The 21,159-nt window shown below is 36.3% G+C and overlaps 1 pseudogene; it reads right to left on the minus strand.

Moving 5' to 3' along the window:
* Positions 1–1,301: 1,301 nt before the first annotated feature.
* Positions 1,302–21,159, minus strand: part of LOC122794731 — a 66,833-nt pseudogene continuing 46,975 nt past the window's right edge.

Here is a 21,159-nt window from a genome sequence, read left to right on the forward strand (position 1 = left end):
CCAGGCCATGGTTCTCTAGTTCCCTTTCATTCAGTTTCATCTGTTCCAGGCCATGGTTCTCTAGTTCCCTTTCATTCAGTTTCATCTGTTCCAGGTAATGGTTTTAAACTGGTCCAAACATTTGTATACTTTCACTATTCACAATCACTTCCTCCCACTTTATCTTTTCTCCCTCCACCTATTTCTGTCCATGTATTCACACTTGTACTATATTGCACCTTATCCCTCATTACAGCCCTTTATTCTATCCCACTCCCTTTTTATGTTTATGACTTCCTAGTTAGTTATTGTATTCTCTTCTTGCTTTCAGTTCATTTTCCTTAAACTTATTCTAATCCATCTCTGTCTTATCCCTCTTCAGTTGTTCATAGAACAGCTGATCTCCCTTGGACGGTATTCCTTTAATTAAACTCCTTCCATGTCAACTTATTCTTCATGTCCTTCAACATCTGACCCTTTATCTTTTTAACCTACTTCTTCTTTGGATTATTCACCATAACTTTTTACCTTTACTTGTGTCTTAATAATTTCCCCAAAAAATCTTTTCTGCTTTTTTTCATACCTGGTGTGACTGAATATTAGACTGCTTTTGTAAAAAACACGGAAGGGGAGACTTCCTGCTTCTCTCACACCAGGGTTAGCTAGTCTTCTTGCATCTCTGATAGTGTTTATGGACTTGTACATCCTGTATATCAAATTTTGGATGTGCACAGAGGTCCTAGATGGTGGATTTGCCAGAACTACTGGTGATCTTTTTCCTTAGAATATCAAAGAGGAGACAATTATACTTGGTGATCTAAATATCAGTTGGTCTGGAATAACTGATCCTTACTCAAATCCTTTCGTAACTCTTTTCATTCTAGCTCAGCATCACCATCATTACCAAAACCAACAAAATAACAAGTCGATAATGTCCTTGATTGAATTATTTTGGCCAACTCAGCCAACACTGGTAAATCTTGTGCTTGTCTGTTAAACACCTTGACCATTATGCCAATCCTCAGCCTCAGTTTGTGTTTAATAGTGGCAATCATATAGTTTCAGTGCTTTCTTTTTTACAGGCCTAAACTTGAGATCCTGACATGTTTCACTGCCATATTGTTCTAAGGCCTGGAGTTAGCTACTGATAATGACATCATATAAGGCATTTTGAGATCTGAAAAAAAAGTATAGACGAAGCTACCAAACTGTGTTCACAAATTTGGTGGGGGAATAAAGGGGGTGTGTAAAGCTGTTAGAAGCTGCTACCACAATTTGCTTTTATTACATTAAAATAATGAGGAAGTTGATGGCCAACATGTTCAGAAGGAGACTCTGTTTTCTTTTGCCCATTTCTTCATGATGTGGAGAATGTACTCCACTTGGGGTTTCCTGTGTTTCTCAGCAGATATAAAACTTCATGCAGGGTCTCTCTGGGTTAAAAGTCAGTTAAGATCATTTGGAAAATGCTGACTCAAGCTCCACATCTTCCTTCTCAGTATTCTTGATTTGTATCAAGTCTCTCTAGCACATCAAAGGCTTTGGCAGGATAACAAAACTGGCCCACCTTGTAGCACTGAAAAGCTAGTAGCTGCAGCATACTGAAGGGTTCTCCTAATGTTTCCATTTTCAGATAGAATTCCCACTCTAACCTTGACTTTTTTCATGATATAACAATGTGCCATCCAGATCTGGCACGTATAATCATTTTTTATCTGTTCACTTTGAATCATCAAAAACACCTGTTCTGCTTCTTTGTAATTTACAGCAGCTGGCTTTGCTTGAGCATAGCTCAAGTTGAAGGTGTCATCACTCTAGAAATAACTCTTCATAGAGCTGAGGTAAATCAAAACGTCTTAATTTTTAAGAAGAAAGAAACATGATGCTGCGTACTGGCACCCAGGAATTGTATCACATTCACTAGCTGACCCTCCTACAACTTGAAAAACTGCTAGGCAATCTTCAGGTGATCTCTGGAGCCCACCTCCTGTCCCAGTGCTGCATTCACCATATCCTTCAGAATATAAACCTGTGTTGTAGTGGCTTCCAATCTTTGATGACATTATGAGCTTCATGTCATCTTATCTCAAGTAATAGATAACTAAATTCAGTCTTGTTTCAGGTATGGCATCCATCAAAGGAGGTAGAACCTGTATTCTGCTTCATGTATCATTTTGCTTCTATTTTTAAGACTCTGTATAATGTATTGTTGTAACCCTGGAGCTTTTCACCCATGGCCTCCACTTAAAAGGGATTCCATACCCAGTCTGAATTTCCTGGTAAACAAATGCAAATAAATAAATAATTTATTTTATTTATTTTATTTTACATTTGTTGACCGGGCTAGTCTAGCTGGATACATGTCCATTTTCAGTAGAGGCCCGGGGAGAAAAGCTCCATGTTGAGTAGAAAAGCCATTAACAATTGATATACAAACTAACATTATAGAATAAAAAACACAAAAATTAAGTACAATCATGAAAAAGTATACAGAAGAATACAGCAAAATAGAAGGAAGTAACAATTAGTTGTATACAAAAACAGAGCATAAAAATTGTTTTTTTTTTTTTTTTTTTTTTGTATAAGGCATGGCCAGAGCAATAAACCTAGATGAAATATTGATATCTAAGTGGAGACTTCAGTAAAAAGTTATATCCTGAGCAGAGTTAGAAAAGAAGGCTATTTAAACCAGGAGGTTGTAGGTGGGAGGAAGCAGCAGTTAGTCTGGGATAGAACAGGAGCATAACCAGTGAGTCATGAGATGAAGCTTAAGCTTCTTTTTGAAAAGAGTATGAGAGCAGAGAGTTGTAAGTTCAGAGGAAAGAGCATTCCAAAGTCTACCAATGGAATTGCAGAAGAGGGAGTCTCCTGCCAAATTGTTGGATCTGCAGGTGTTAATCAGAAATTTGTTGGAAGAGCGTAGGTTTTTTGGATTTTGGTAGAGGGTAAGGAGGCTTGCAAGAATAGGAGTATTGGAGGATTGGTGTAGGGTTTTGTGGGCAATAGTAAGCTGAGAAAAATGGAGATGGTGTAGAAACTCTAACCAGTCAAGTTGTTTAAGATTTAGACAGTGATGAGTTCGATAAGGAGAGGCAGCAGCAAATCTAGCAATATTATTATAGGATACAGTCAGCTTGTTAATGTTGGCTTTAGAAAGGTTTGTATAAATGGGTGAGGCATAGAGCAACGTAGAGATTAGATGTGTTCTGGCTATAGCAGTCCTGGCTGTTGGAGTAAGAAAGGGTTTGATTCTATAGAGGGATCCAAGTTTCTTTCAACTCTAATAGTATAGCAGTAACACAGGAACAATATGAAATCTTACTAATTCTCAAACAAAAACGTTTTATGTTTAAACAACAAAGCAAACATACAAAAACAGTCCTTTAAAAATATCAGTCAGCTCATTAATGTGGTTAATAAACTCTCAGCTTTGTCATTTATCAGGCCAGCCACCTTTTGCCATTACAAATAATTTCAGTGACCAGTACTTTAATGCAACACTATCTGTTTATAACCACATCTAAAACATCCCTTACTGCTTATTTCTCAATAGCCCCTACTTCACAAATGTGTAAACTCTTAAGCTTAAATTCCTTTACCTAGCAGCTGACAAACTCTTATTAGATGACATAAATATTGAAGTGTGATAGAATTGCTAATCCAGTTTCAATTTTAATTAACTAGTCTATCAGTATATCCTAAAATGCTGGACATTTTCAGCAATTTGTTCTTTTTCCAAAAGGCATCATTGCCTTCATCTTTCTCTTTAGTAAAATTCTCAGATACTGTCTAGACAGTCAACTTTCTAGCTATATAGACTATAATAAACTCCTCCTCTTCCTCTCTCAGCATGGCTTCTTTTCTAGCTGTAGCACAGGAACAGCTCTTCTAACATTTTGTGATTATCATAAGAACAAACTTTGTGGTGGTATCCTTGGCATACTCTTCAAATACCTCTCTAAATCCTTCTGCATGGTCCATCACACTTCCTGATTCCACGGGCGCTTGAATTTGGCACTGGTCCAACAGCTGTCAAATGGTTTTCAAGCAGTCTCTGACTGCTCATAGTCTTTTTGATAATTTGAACAACTCTTGTAGTCCAAATCAATGAATAACATGCATTAAGAATATCAATCTCCACATATGTTCAGCATTTATGGCAGCAATAGGCATATCGATCCTGATCCAACATAACTCATCTCACATTTGGATGATACAGTCATTTTGTTCACTGGGAATACTGTAAAGAAAGTCATCTCTTACTTATAAATATTCTTCTCTGATATCCAAAAATAGTAGTTAGCAATAGGGATACTTTATTTGTATTTGTTTTCAGGGGTAGAACACTGATCTCCCTGGACCTTTTTCAGACTAAGCCTGGGTGCATTCTCTGGTTAAATGTCTTGCTCAGAGTCACAGAACTGGGCAATGGCAGCTGAAGGAATCAAACCTTGCACCACTGGGAACAGTTTCTTAATTCTCTAAGCCAACTGCCAGACAATTCTCTAAGCTAACTGCTAGACAACCCCCTAAACTATGATGTTCTTCCATTTTACAGTATCATACTATAAAGTTTAAAATGAACTTTAAGTCATGTCAGTTTCAAGAATAAAAGAAGCACTTAATAATAAGAATTTTTTGATAGTGTCTCTGATCACAGCCTGGAATATAATTATTACATCAAAAAAGCAGATGAAAATAACCAAAAGCTCAAAATAAAATATGTAAAATGACTTTATTAACTCATTACACACTTATTATCACTGACTTTTTTCTGCTAGCAGGATTAGCCTGTTGTCACCAGCCTTCATAATACCTACCTCATAAAACTTTAGCTAGGCCATGATAAAATTGTTACATTTGCACAAGCCTAACTACTAGAACCCATTTCTGCCACATTTTTGAAAAAAATAGTTGACACAGACTCATTCTTTTTCTCACTTGCACCCCCCCCCCATAAAATGCCCCACCACATTCTCTCAAAACCAGGCAACTACCCTGTCACCTAACCTGTCATACAATGGTATATCCATATGCATACTCTTTGTTTAGATTCATTACAACTAGTCAGATGTCTTACTCTAGAAACCGTTATAGAAGTTCACTATTTTCAGATTTCAGTACTAAACTGTAAGATTACCAAGGATATAAAAAACATTCTAAAGACAAATCAGTTCAAAACAATGGCAAAATCTTTACCTCTTCTCTAATTTGTACTGTCACTCCACCAGAGATGTTACTTAATAAACTAGGCTGTTCAAAACCCACTTATGATTGAGGTTTTGGGTCATATACCAGCTTTGCAAATTAGTAATCCCAGAATACTTTTAAACACTTTACTTTTTCCTATTACAGTGCTCCCTACTCTTTCCCAGTATCTTATACCCCAACAACACTATTGTCATTTATTTCCTTCTACCCTTCTCTCCTGTCTTGTCCTTTGCCCTTTTCATCTTATGTCCTACTTCTTTTGCCTTTTTCCCAACTGTTTCTTACATTATTATACTTACTGTAAAACCTCCCTTTATTTTTACTAACTTCTTCTCAATAGTAAATATATTTAATGGTTTCTGGTAATTATATATGCCATGTAAATATTGTGATTACATCAATCATCAACTATCACTTGTAGGTCCATATAAGTCACTATAATTATATATGATGCACTTTTGTTATGTTGCTGAAGTATGTCCTTTTTCTACTGATTGGGTATGTAATGGTCATTGGTACTCAGTGCTAATTATTTTATCCTTTGTATATTTAAAAGCATTTTTCTTCCTGGGCCTACATTGAGAATGAGCTGTGCTCAATTTTCATGTCAGTCCATGTCAATAAATAAATAAATAGCCAAAATGAACGGAAATCCATAAAATTCCCCTGGCAATTAACCATGCTTGATAGAATAAAATGTGTCAAAGTCCAAATAATTCTAGCACAGAAACACGGTTGAGGTATAGATATAAACCATAATATAAATAGCCAAAACAATCAACGACTCTATTGAAAATACTTTAATGATAGGCAAGCACTTTTGAGATTCTCATCACTTCTTCAGACCATGATAACACTCACATTCAAAAACATTTAAATAGCATTTAAACACTAAGAAACAGCCTATCATGAACGATGCATTCAGTGTTGCTGTGATACAAACATGAATAATGTTTAACATATTAAAAACAGTCATAATCATAAAAATTCCATCAGTCCTAATCTTTCATTAGAATTACCAAATGTTTAAGCATTGATATAAAAGCAAAAACAAAACTAAAACTTACAATAATTTCATCTCTTTAACCAATGAGCTTTCACAATCAGCTTCAAAGTCACATGATCATTCAGACTAGACCCACTATACGATCTCAGTCTAAAGACCCACCTTAACTTCACCTTCTCAGTGTCATTACATATATCACCCAATTGTTCATTTTCTACAACATTTTCAAATTACTGAAAATTTAAAAATATGTGATGCCTCATGTTCATTCATATGCGTAGCTATGGCACTAAAAGTATGACCTGGCACAGAGATGGGCTGGAGAAGCAGGGAAGCAAATGGAGAAAGAAGGAGATGATGGAGAAATTAAAGAAATGAAGGAGAAAGATCATATCAAGACCAGAGAATATGTGCAGGATTCTGAGGAAATGTTTTAAAGAAACCTGTTTGATGGAGATAAATCAGCAAATGATGGATCTATAATTACAACCCTCCAGTTGGGAGGTTGTGGGATGATTTACTTAAAGAAATGGTGGTGCAGAATGAGTCAGAAAATGAAGGAGATGTTTCCGGGGTGGGGGGGGGCATTATGGAGAATATATAAAAGAAGGATGCAGAGACAATCCTGAAGAATAGTGGTGAGATGGAAAGGAAAACATATGCAGAGAAAGTAAAAGAAAGCAAAAGTGGAGTAGCGAAAAATGAAAGTATGTGGTAAAGATTCAAAGTAAAGAAGACAAAGAAATGGACAGTATGAAGTGTAGGATAATTTAATAGCTGCTTTGGGTGTAAAAGCATGTGAGGTAAGATCATTTATTCTTATTAACAAAGAGACATTTTGTGACATTATATTTTAGATTTTTTTTAATGAAAAATTTTCCTTGGAGAATATGAAAAAAGAAAGACTGTAACCCATGGAGTCTTTCTGTGATGAAAACATTTTACAGAGGAAAAAAAGAAGATTCCTATACAATTTTTAACAGAGGTAGAGAGACTGACTCTGAAAGGACATTTGAAAGCTGTATGTAAAGAAGTACTGGACATTGCAAAATTTTATGACAAAAGGGGTTTATTGATCGCTGCCTAGGATTGTAATATTGTGTTAAAAACAGAAAGAGAAAAAATATACATATACCAAGCATGATAAATATGGAGGGGAATAGAGGTATTGTAATATACTAGGGACAACCCAAAACATGTTTTTTTGGAAAAGAATGACATTTGATAAGTAACTGTGACAAAAGAAAATGTTATATTTGTAGGGAAATGGCTCATGATGCAAAAAAAGTGTGAGTTGAAATTTTATACATGTAACAAAATTGGACATTTATGGATGGATTAAAAAAATGAAACTAACGGTAAGGAAAAGGAAAGAGAAGAACATGAACAAGGAGAAGAATTTTTAGAAGTAGTAAAAATAGAAGAAAATTAGATGAGAAAAAATAATAAAGTGGGTATTGAAGAAGATTTTGAAGTAAGTACTGAAAAAAGACATAAACTGGGAGGTAGTAAAAGGGAAAGAAGAATTCTATTGGTAAAAGAGTAAAAGACAGAAAAAATGTAAAGGGATAAGTACAAAAGAAAAAACAGGATGGATGAAAAAGAACACACATAGTTAAAGATTGGGGCTTGGTATAATGACCAAGGTGTTGGACTCACAAGCACAAGGTACAGTCTTTGATTTTCACCTAAGGAAAGGAAATTGGTTAAGCTTACAATGGCCCATTAAGAAAGCTAGCCAAGTGATTAGCTAGGAACGTATGAAATCATGAATCTAAAAAATGAGAAAATGAAAATTTTAGAGTGCTTTCTGTAAGTGTGAATAGTATTAAGAATTAATAAGAAGAACATGAATTTTACAGTGGTGCAATACATGTGACATAGATTTAATTATATTAGAAAACATAAGATTTTTAACTAATGAAGAAAGATTAAAAACAGAGAAACTATGGGGAGGAAAGATAATATGGAATTTGGGAAATAAGAGATGTTCTGGAATTGCTGTATTCTGTAGAAATGCAGTAAAGATATTAAATGTAACTTTAGCAAAAATGGGAAGATTAACCATTGCAGATTTAAAATGGAAAAAACAAATACATTGAGTTATAACACTATATGCTTATATTAACTGTAAAGAAAGGGAAACTTATTTCATCAGATTTTAGACTATGTAGTTATAAATAGGAATATTATAATGACAGGAGACTTTAAATATAATTTAGTAGGCAAAAAGAAAAGGAATGATATAAGAAAAATGTTAGTGTTATAAGATGTGGTCAATTAAAACTCTTGGACAAAAATTCATGGACTTACAAAAGGGGTACATATAGAACTGAAATAGATTATTTTATAATATCAGAAGGCTTAGTTATAAAAGAAAGGGAGGTAGTTGAAACAGGATTTTATGATTATCTTGCAATATGGCTAGAGATAATAAGAAAAGGAATATATGAAAGAAATCAAGAAAAATACAAGAAATGTTATATAAGCAAAGATATTTTTACAAGGAAAAAGAGAAGTACTAAGTTACTTAAGCAGATTTGTAAAGAATTAAAAATACTTGTAAATGGCTGGTTAAGCCAAGAAGTACATATGAAGTGTGGTGTAAGACAGGAATGTCCAATGAGTTGTATATTCTTTGCATTAATTATGAATGTGATAGTACGCAAAATAAATTACAAAATGAAGGAGGCTAATTAGTGGTTAGAGCCTCAGGACCAGTTGGCATGGCTTCATTCAACATATTGCCTCCTTGTGAAGATCTGTGCATGTTATTGCACAGTGCATGAAATTGTACACTTTTATTTCTTGAATTTCCTCCTAATTTCTCAAATTAAACTGTGGAATACATTATCTGTGTGTACAGTTCTGAAAATACTAATGACCCCAAAAATGAAATTAAGGCACAGTCTCCATTTCTAATAACTCCTTTTTTGCATACTGTAGTGGCAGACTCAAGGAAGACGTGCAATGACATGCAAGCCCCCCAACACACACAAACACACACATGCACACACACACACGCACACAAACACACACACACACACACACACACACACACACACACACACACACACACACACACACACATACACGCACTCATATACATATATGCATGCACAGAAATATATATATAAACTGAATGTGTGTGTGTGTGTGTGTGTGTGTGTGTGTGTGTGTATATATATATATATATATATATATATATATATATATTTATATATATATATATATAAATATAATTTATTTATTTATTTTTTCAAAGCCTGTTGTTATATTTTCTGTTGTATCTATCTACAATGGGTCTAAAATGAGTTTGATTCCTTGAGACAGTACACATGAACTCTACCTGAGAATATCAAAGCACAAATGATCATTAGATTCTGTAACAACTTAAACAAAGTTCCAATATCCCAGTCTCGGAGGCTTTATTTACAAAATTTTGCAGTATATTCTTGCAGTCAGCAAGCTTCTGTGTACCCATAGTAAGTTATTACAACTTCAAAAAGTCACACAGCCCTGCAGGAAATAAACATCTACCTTTACTTGGAAATTAAGCATTTCATGTGTGAACTTGGAATTGTTTGCAGCTGGTGTAGGGATGTAGGCTCAGCATGGGTTTAAGGGGAGAGGGATTGCTGCTTTACAAATATAAATGTGTTATAATCCAATTTAGTTTTAAATTTACAGCTTTATTATTTATTATATGTGATTTCTTTGTTGCTGTAAGTTTTTGATAGGCTCATGGATATAGGATTCACAGGAGTTTTAAGACAGTTTAGTCCTGCCATTTTGCCAACACCCACCCACAGGTTGTACCTCCTTTTCCAAGGAAGGTTAAGCCAGTTAGTCCTGGGGTAAATTTTAGGGTACCTATCCAGTAAAATAGATTCTGTTACAAGAATGATAAAATATCATACTGCTTAACATGCAGGTTCAGCTTATTTCTGAGATGGATAGGGAACTAAATAATGACTATGTCTCTCTAACACTGTATTTAATTTAATTTAAAGTAACACTATTGTATGTGATATATATATATGTGAGTATGTTCTCATATAGTGATGGCAGGAAAAATATGTAAATCATGAGTTTAAACTAATTTTATAGGAACGAGTTAACACTTTTATCTAGCATAAAAGAGTAAGAATCTAAAGACAACTATCTCCACATTAAAGGTTTCATGAATATGACATTTTGAGATTCAGTTTTTTTAGATTTCAGAATTTGTACACTTGTGCTTTGAGGTTCTGAACTACATTCATCTTCTTCAAGGCTGCTTTAGACAACTGTCAACTTTTCTTTTGTGCCCCCCATACCTAGCAGAATGGTTTCACTTCTGACACCCCTACTTGGCTCATTCATTCTAGAGACTCAGGAGATGGATATTCTCATATGAGGTGAGAGCACTATGGCCCATTTGTTCATGCCTGGGAATCCCAATCAATTCTCTGTTCCCTGGCATGACTGCAGTAGTAAGAAATAGGCCAACTTGCTGGTCCAGGTGATGTGGCATATCCTCACCCCTTGTGAATACCACAGTGTCCCCCCAACAGCTCCACTGAGCACTGACACTTATGTGCCCCAAGGGAAACATGTATCTAGAAGTCTAAACAAGGAACTTCACTCCCTACAAGCCCTCCTCACCCTAGAAAATGCTGATATCTGTGCAGTCACTGAGACATGGTTTAAAGCTGCAAAAAGCACATCAGCAGTGCAAGGCTATAATGCTTTCCACACATTTAATGTAGCACCTACACAGACAGGGAATAAAGTTAGAGGTGTCTCAATTTACATCAGAAATAAATACGTCTTTATGCTGGTCAAACAGGACAATGCACTTGAGCTTCTCCACATTCAAATCATCATAGTCAAAATCCTATACCACTTTGCTACAAGCTAAAAGTCCCTCTCTATGACCAAGAAAACCCACAATATGTATTTAAGCTTACTGAAAACACTCACCATTCAACCAAATACCATACACATGGGTGACTTTTGTTACCTCAGTATTAACTAAGAATCATATACAACACCAAACATGCAGGTACAGAGATTCCTGAATTTGTAAGCACATTGTCAATACTCTGAACAGGGTTGCAAATATACTGGATCCGCTGCTCACTAATATGAGAGAGTTCTGCAAACTTATTAGTGTAACATCTTTTCTGGTAAAGTCAGACCACAAAACAGTCTCCTCTGAAGTAAAATAAAGCTGGGAACCCTAGCTAACCCTAGAATGTTCAGGCATTACTCTAAGGCTAACTTTCTACTATTAAGAGATAACCTGGCAAAATTTCAAGTCTCCATAAACCATAAGAACACTGCTGTCTACAAAGATCTGTTTACAGAAACCCTATACAAGTATTTTAATAGCTGCATAGAGACAGCTGTACCCACCAGGAGTAAGTATAGAGCAAACTCAAAAAACAAGACACCCTGGTGGAAACACAACATCAGTAGGTTGTATAACAGAAGAAAGAAAATCATGTCAAAAATTAGGAGATGTAACACCCAGCAGGATAAAAGCACTCTCAACAAACTAAACAAAAACTCAAGAGGACAAATAAAGTCTACCAAAGCCAAATCTGAGGTAAATTTGGCCTCCCCGGCCAAGGTAAGAAAAGGCATTCTTTAGCTATGTCCTCAACCTCAGAGGCAATACACAATTGGGTGTAGAGGTCATTGTTAATTGCACCATCTATACTGAGCCAAAATAAATAGCAAACTTACTGACAGACAAATTCAGCTCTAACTTTACCCCTCTCTCCCCCTCAACCTCCCATCAAGAAATACCATGAAATATAACGCTCCCTACTATCACTAGAGAACAGATCCTCAATGCTCTCTCAGGCCAAGAACACTGCATTGATTGACCCAGACAATATCTCAGAATGCCTTCTGAATAACATGAAACATGACTTATTAGGCCCTCTGGAATTGCTATCCTCCAAACAGGATTCATGCCTCAAAAATAAAGAACAGCAACAGTGATATCTCTGCACAAAGATGGGCCATCTACAGACCCTGAAAACTACAGATCCATAAGTCTCAATAGTCTCATATGCAAAGCCATGGAAAGAATTACTATGGAAATGATGAATAACAACATAAGAAACTTCCAAACAATGAACCCAGCCCAACTTGTTTTCGTCAAGGGCAGGTCATGCCTACTCAGCATGGTGGAATTGTTTGAGAAGGTCACCAAAGCAAAGGATGAAAGCAAAATGGCTCACACTACTTACCTTTATCAGGCCAAGGTATGTGACACAATACCCCACTCGAGTATTATTGTCAAACTCAGAAGGCTTGGTATAAACCTTCATGTCACCCAGTGAATAGCCAGCCTGCTCACAGACAGGACCCAGGAAGTTAGAATTGGGGAGTCCACCACTACAAAGAGGCCAATCACAAGCTGAGACCCTCAGCAATCAGTTGTGGGACTGTTTCTTTTTGACATTTACTTCTCTGAAGTCAGGGTGAATTTCAAGGGCTTCTGGCTAACTAAATTTGCAGATGATTGCAAATTAGGAGCAGTCATATAATCCACCACCAATACTAATGTTCTCCAGGAAGGGCTGACAGAGACAAATAACTTGTGTCAGAGTCATGGACTAATAAAAAGTGCCAAGAAATATGTAATAGTATCCTTCAGGAAGTCATCCACCCTGGTAACTATCATATTGACAATACATCTGTAAGAGTTGACCCAGTAGTCAAGGACTTGGGAATATGCATAGATAGTAATCTAGCTTTTGCCCATTATGTGTCTACAGTAGTGAGGAAATCATTGTATGCTGTGCAACTTATAAAGAAAGGTCTAGCATCTAGGTCCAAGTAGGTCATTGTTCCACCATATCCAGCATTAATCAGACCTATCATTGACTACAATGCCCCATTTGGTATGTACCTAACCAGTCACATGCCACAAATGGAATGTCCACAGAGGTTCCTCACTAAAAAAAACAGGGCATAAATAACATGTCCTATGCCTCAAATCCCCATCCCAGTATTCTGCCTCCTACAGACTGTAGAAGGGAGATCTGTGACTGGCATACAAGACATTGTCAGATCCCACCCTGATGGACCTCCTGCATACCTGAAAAATAAACAGCACCAGCATTACATGTACTAAAGACTTGCCTGCTATATAAACTAGACCTGCTGGAGAGACAGGTGTGTATCCCAGAGACTACCCCTTCTCTGGAACAGGCTTCCCATCCATGTGAAGCAGAGTTCCTCCCTAACCCAATTCAAGTGTAACTTGGGCAATTGGATGGGGAACAGGGAACACATCCTGGTTTGGCACCTATGTCTTTAGTGGACACAGGCAGCCTGTAAATGGTTCATCTCCCAGGCTACTGCTTGTAAATATTTAATCTTCCAAACCCCTGCTTACACTTATCAAGGGTACCAGAACTAGTCACAATTCCACCATGACAGTGCAGGTTTGGTGGGCTTGAACTGTACTAGGTAACACCATGGGCTCCAACTAGATGCCATCCCCTACCCCAAGATGGGTAGCATCTGATGACTCCTATCCTCTCAGCTAATGCCAACAAGCACTTGAGCCACTCTTTGTACTCAGGTCACCTGCATAATAGACATGGTTTTATCCCTCCATGCCATAGAGCTTACTCAGCTGTCAATAATTTGAGTTAAAATCATGTTCATTCAGTTTATAATCAGAATAGTTACAATTTAATCAGAGACAGTAAAAATGTTGTTGCATTGAAATAATAAATAACTACTCCTTGGATAGTATAGTAACCCATAAGTCATGCATATCATCAAAAATCTTAACAGGGTTCATGCTATGTGCACATGAGGCTCTCTGCTTGAAGACGAGACTATCTTGGCTGTTGATAAACACAGTACATAGTTGTTTAAATGCATGCATCCTGTGCACTTTACAGTGTTTGATCCCTTCTACCTACATCTGCCTACTGTGCGACTGATGAAGTCACTTAACTACACAGTGCTCCTGGGTGCCAGAGAAAAGGATATGTTGTCCAGTGGGCTTATCTAGAAAACAAATAGATTAAATAAAAGTGAATGTTTTCTGAAACAGTATTCTAGTTCAGTAAAATACAAAGAAAATGAAGTCATTTTGTCAAAGGGACTAGTGAATTGTTTATTGATGTAGGTATAAAATGCTGCATGAATGTAAGTAGGGTATGGCTTGGTGAAACATTTAAATGGGAATCATCTATCTGATGTAATGCATTTGTTTACCAAGGTTTTAAATAAATTATTTTATTTCTACACCATATTTTGTTTATTTATAAACTGATGCTTTCTATTAAAAAATCAGTTCTATGAATGAGCCATGTAAGACTATTTGGGGACTAGGCTGTGGGGACAGTAGGTATGAGATTTGGGCTGCAACATGAGGCTGGAGGAGGGGTCCAGTGAGAATTAGGTGGTGCCACAGGACCTTTGCTCCCTTGCTACATCTCTTCTTTATTACATGTGTTTCTAACTGGAATGGAAACCTCCATGTCCACTTCAAGATTTAGTGAAGGACATTCTTAAACAAAAGAGCTGTGAGATTGGGAGAGACTAGATCTTCAAAAGGCTGTGTGAGTGAATGTAGGACATTTGATGGAATATAGTAGTTTATGAGAAACACATTGGTGACAGAAAGGTGATAAGTGAATATGAGCCAGTATAGGTTGTGTAAAGACAAGCAATGGCACACTCTGTTGGAGTGTCCTAAAGCAAATCAGGATACTGTATTATAAACCAGCCCAAGTTTGTGAAGTAACAGAAGGGTAATGGTAGTGATGAAGTGAGGGGAATACACAAGTCAGAGAAAAAGGCAGGAGATTTTAGTGGGCATCCTGACTTTCTCTTTAAGCCTGGTAAAGTTTGCCCAGCTTTAAACTGGTCTTAATAACTTTTTTCTTCACTGGAAGGACAAATTTTAATTGATTGTTACTAATGTACTCAAAGAGCTATGGTGAAATAATCTCTACCGTTATGGTTGAGTGAAAGCGTTAATGGGTAACTTGTGTTAGTTACCAAGTGAGGCACCTGTGGGATGTAGTGGGTCAGGGCAGCCAGACACTGCAGTAAAAATAATTCTGTGAGAGAAGAGAAGCAGCTTATTTTTTCAGGCACTGAAGTGTAAACCCATGGAGAGTAGTCCAGGTCACAGAAAATAGGTTGATGCTTCAAGTTTGATAATGATGGATTCTTCTGAGCTGTTACTCAATGTGATAGCAAAGTCATTTGGATACAGAATGAGGATGGAACTGCCACAGAGACTGACCATATAGTTCATATCAGTAGTGAGCAGAAGTGGACCAAGTAGCAAATCCTGGAGTGCAGCTACATTAACAAATATGGACCTGGAAATATCATCATCCCATTTTAAATATTCATCTCTACTCATCAGACTATCTGATAATTTTTCCTGTACCCTAAGAGTAATAACATAACCATCTAGCACGTCCATTAGCTTCCTATTAGAAACTTTCTAGAAGGATAAGTTCAACAAACTTCCTATGGTCAAGTTGCTTTTAAATGTACTCTGCCCCATCAAAAAGTACAGAGCCCTCACCATAGCTGGGCCTAAATCCATGTTGTGTACTGGAAATAATGCCTGAATCTGTTAAATGACAATGAAGCATGCAGTGGATTCGTGTATATGAGAAGTTTTGAAAACGGTGAAAGGATCACAGTTGGAAGAGAAGTATTTGAAACAACTGTGGAACGTCAATTGTGAAGAGATGCATTGATTCCTTTCTTTCAATATCAAGGGCATGATCATATCTGATACATTTACTGGTGATGATGATGGGTACAGGAGAAGTAGTGGTGGATGCTAAAATCATTAGAAATGTATGTGGTACATTGTTGGATGCTACTAAACTAGGTTTAAGTCTTTTGAGGGCTCTGAAGACCTCATTAATTTGCACACTGAAGTAAAATGATGTGGACTGAACTAGCAGGGTGAGATTAAGGTATAATTTTGGATTATCTGACATTCTTTGTTGAGTGAAACCATACTAGTGATTGAAAGAGCATTTATCAATAGTGATGTCATCTTGTAGAGGAAGGAGGGAATGGTTTTGTACTTCCTGTATGGAGAAGTTGCTCACTTCTATGCAAGAACTTTTGGGTACTTTAATGTGTTGCATTTTTGCGAAAGATAATTAGATTTTTTTCCTTGTAAGGATAGAGCACTTAATATTAATCTTCACAACTCTAAAGTCACAAAGTCAAATTCAGATTATAAAAAATGATGACAACAAGGAAAATAAAATTCACTCAACTGAATTATTTCTTGGTACTTTGGCTCAAAAGGCATCAGCGAGGTAATCATAATAGGATACTAGTTTAAAAAATATCTAGTCAAAACACAAGGACAATAAACCAATTAACAGGTCAAGCTTTTCCAATTAATCTCTTTATTAGACCATATGGCTTGAATGTTCTGTACTTTAACATATGCATAATTCCTACTGTAATAACATCTGTTGCAAAATAAATATCCTGCCAATGTTTTTGAAGAATGCGTGTAGCACGTGCACTCATGTCGGTATGTATACTGCACACACACACAAACACACACACACACACACACACACACACACACACACACACACACACACACACACACACACACACACACATGCACTAACCAAAGAGCACATCTTTAACACAGGTCTGATATATTTATCTTTTTGTTGTTGTATATTTCATTGTATGTACTTGGAGCTCAAAAGGGTAAGTGACCCAGATGGACATTTCCTGTGAAAAAATGCAATAAATATGGTCTCTGGTTCAGAATCCTGGGGCTGTGGTCATGTAAACTGCCTTCCAAATTTAGGTCAATTTGCACAATCATAGAAAATGCAATTCAGAGACAGCTTTATCCTCAATGAGGAAGACCTCATTAGCAGCTAATTTGCATTTGTCTAAATCAATATTTTTTTATTGCTGGTATTCAAAGCACCTTGTAGTAGTTGTATCCTTTGGTGAACCATGTATCAAGTTGGCATAGGCACTGTTTCTCTTAACTGTCAAGAAGTTTGCTGAATGTCCATGATGTTGCCTCATATATTAGCTCTGTCCTTGTAACATTTTACATAATCCTTTAAATCATGGAGGCCTATAGTCAGTCAGTAATGGCAGATATAAGCATTTCATACTTCTTACTGCTTACTAAGTACATGTAAATGCCGAACATGTTGTTCTATTAACTTTTTTTATGCAAATATCTACTATTTACTATTTGGTAGCTGGGTTGGTAGGCTGATCCAAAGCCACTTTTCAGTCACTACCTGAAAATACAGAAACAAAAGGAAACAACATCCATATTCAATAAGTATACAATACATAAGAACAAATGCAAAACTAAATGTTTCTTAATGGGTCTTGGATCAAACATATGCTTGTTGCAAATTCTTATACTTGTTATATAGTCTAATGTAGAGAAAAACACTGGAGAGATACTATTAACAATAAAACCAAAGTTGCTTACAATATTGACAGTATATACATAATAAAATGCTGGATATAGCATGCTGTTAGAATTCAACATTTCATAGTGATTGTCTTGCTAGAGGTAATATACAGTTTGATAGCAAGTGGTGAGGTTAACCATTGTTCATAAAGCAGTTACTCTCAGATTCCTTGTGTAAGTGTTCAGAGAAGACGTTTTTAAACTTAGTGAGAGATTTGAGGTCACTTAGTTCAAGTTGGAGTCTGTTCCATAATGCTGGACCTAGTCGAGAGAAGGCACATTCTCTAGTAGCTGTTTTGTATGAAGGTCTCCATAATGTGATAGCTTTTCATGGGCAGTTTTACAGATTAAACATTCATATACATACACACACACACACACATACACACACAAAGACACCCACGCAGCATCATATACCCAACCTCACACTTGATTGGACACATAGATGCTCACCCATTCACCCAGGCAGAAGCTGACAGACATACAAAGACACACACACACACACACACACACACACACACACACACACACACACACACACACACACACACACACACACTCATCATACTCGCACACACTCGCTTTCCTTCCCTGCTATCTCTCTGCTGAACTTTGCTAAACTTAACCTGCAATGCATCCGCTTCCAATGACTATAGTGGGTGACAAACCTTTTTGCTGAATTAATTTTCTAGGTCATCCATGCTAATTGTACAATATATTTGTGAAAAACAGTATATAGATCAAGAAACTTTGATCTGTGCGGAAAAAGAAGGCTCTGATGAAGTGCATAAATATAAACAACAAAATCTAAAGATTTTTAAAAGTATAACAAAAGAAAAATGGACTTGGGAAAGAGAGAAAGATTTGATATGGTGCAATATTTATGCAAAGGAGAAAGCCAAATTAAGTAATATAAAGAACACAGCGCCAAAGATATTCAAACAGAAATACAGGCAAAGGCATTCAGATATGGAAAATTTCACAATAAAAAAATAATAATACCAGAAAGAGGGAATGTAGAAAAGAAGGTTAGTAAAATAGAAGTTAAAAAATAGACGTTGAAGTTATGCAGTGCCTGCGAAGTGAAGGATTTGATGTAGAAGGTCTAACACAGGTTACATAACAACATGATGGAGTGAGTCCTCAAAGTAAAGAGAAGCAGGAAGATCTTGAGACATCTGAAGAAGAAATATGGACGTGGGAAAGAAAAAGAGATTTAATATGGTGCAATATTTATGCAAAGGAGAAAGCAAAACTAACCAATACAAAAGAGCAGCACCAAAGATATTTGAAGAGAAATACAGGCAAAACAATCCAGACATGGAAAACTTTACAGTACAAAAAATAAGACAAAGAGGAAAAGGAGGTTGGTAATGGAGAAGTTAAAGAAACAGAAACTGAGGTTATGGAGTACCTGCAAAGTGAAGGATTTAGTGTAGGAAATTTAATTCAGAAACCATCACAACAGGATAGAGAAATGGATATCCAAATTAAGGGGAAACCAGTGAATGGAAAGCAATTGGTCAGATAACATATAAAGATATTTTGGAGCCTTCCACTGGAAACCAGTATAAATGTTCACTTGAAGCTGGACAGTAAGGGAAGGAACAGGAATTTGTGGAAACTCTGATGCAGTCAATATTGAGGAGTGATAAGCCAGTGAGTTCCCCTATGACAGAGCAACGGATAGCACAGGATGAAATTGAAGAGAATGTGGCACAGGACGATGTTACAGAACTTTCTATAGAATGCCCACAGGAAATGGAAAACAAAAATGTGCTCTCAGTTTAGAAGAAAATGAGTTAAGAGAGGAGTTGCTTGATTTAATAGACATAGATATGCATATTAAGATCGATGAAAGAAATAGACTGCAGAAGGTCAGTAAAACTGAAAATGTCAGAATGAACACTAATTAGGACTGTCCATAGAGATTCATGCGATATAACAGAAGTAAACAGGAAATATTACTCTGCAGCTAAATTGATAACTGATCAAGTTCTATCACAAGAACACAGGGTAGTGAGGGAAAAGAAGGGAAGAAATCAAATACCATCATGGAAATATCGACAAGAGAAAACTATAAAGCAATTAAGACAAGAAGTGTCATTGTTAGAGGAATACAAAGGGAACAGATCAACAAAAATACAAAGAAAGATAGACGTGATAATAGCAATGTGCAGTATTAGAACAGATCAGGATCTATCATGCACTATCACAAATAACAAACTAAAAATCTAAGCACAGGCAGAAAAACTTAGAAGATACGTAGAAAAGTATAAAGGAAAAGTACCAAATAAGCAGTTTATTGATGACCTAAAAAAGTTTTATAGAGAATTGGGAAACAAGGTAAAAGGAATTGAAATACCACCAAAAAAAGAAGAAATAGAAACATTTTGGAGAAATATCTATGAAGATCCTGTGGAACATAGCAAAGATGCTAAATGGATTGAAGAAGTAAAAGAACAAATAAAAAGTTTAAAGGTACATGATATGAAATGGGATGAAGTAACAGCCAGAGAGATTGAAACAATGTTAAGAAAAGGCACTAAATGGAAAACCCAAAGCCCAGATGCAGTACCTAACTTTTGGATAAAAGTATTAACATCTTTGCACGAAGATTTAGCCATGAGTAAGAACTATTTATATGTGCACCCTGAACAGACACCAACCTGGCTAACAACAGGAAAAACAATGCTCCTACTTAAGAGTGAACCTGCAAGCTACCCTAAAAATTATAGACCCATAACTTGCGTTCCGATGACATATAAACTATGCACGGGAACTGATGCAGACAGAGTTTATAGTCATTTAGAAGAAAACTCAATTATGGCAGTAAAACAAAAGGGCAATAAAAGAAAATCATATGGAACAAAGGATCATTTGTTGTAAGATAAAGTCATAGTGGAGAACTATAAAAAGGTGAAGAATCTAAGTATGACATGGATTGACTACAAAAAAGCATTTGATAGTATCCCACATTCATGGATAAAAGAGTGCATAAAAATGTATAATATGCACCCTACACTGATTGACTACATTACAGTGACCATGAAACAGTGGCAGAATACTCTGTAATTAAGCCATAATAAAGGACAAACTATTATCCAGGGATAAAAATTCAAAGGGGGATATTCCAGGGTGACTCTCTGTCACAGCTGCTATTCTGTCTTGCCCTTAACCCATTAAGCTGTCTATTTAACAGCTTAGGCCATGGCTATAATTTGGCTCCTAGAAAACAACAAAGTGTAAAGACTTCTCATCTTCTCTTTGTCAACGATTTAAAACTGTATAGCTCATCAGATGAGGAACTGAAAGCACAGCTGCAAGTGGTCAAAACTTTTCAGATGATATAAGAATGTCATTTGGTCTTGATAAATGTGCAAAAGCAACCTTTAAAACAGGAAACCTGCAGCACCAGGAAAATATCAGTTTGGGACAGGAATGTGATAAAAAGAACTTGAGCAAGAGGGAGTGTATACATTTTTGGGAA

The sequence above is a fragment of the Protopterus annectens genome, chromosome 2.part1, assembly GCF_019279795.1.
Source record: "Protopterus annectens isolate FY-2018-M chromosome 2.part1, PAN1.0, whole genome shotgun sequence".
Classification (NCBI taxonomy): Eukaryota; Metazoa; Chordata; order Ceratodontiformes; family Protopteridae; genus Protopterus; species Protopterus annectens.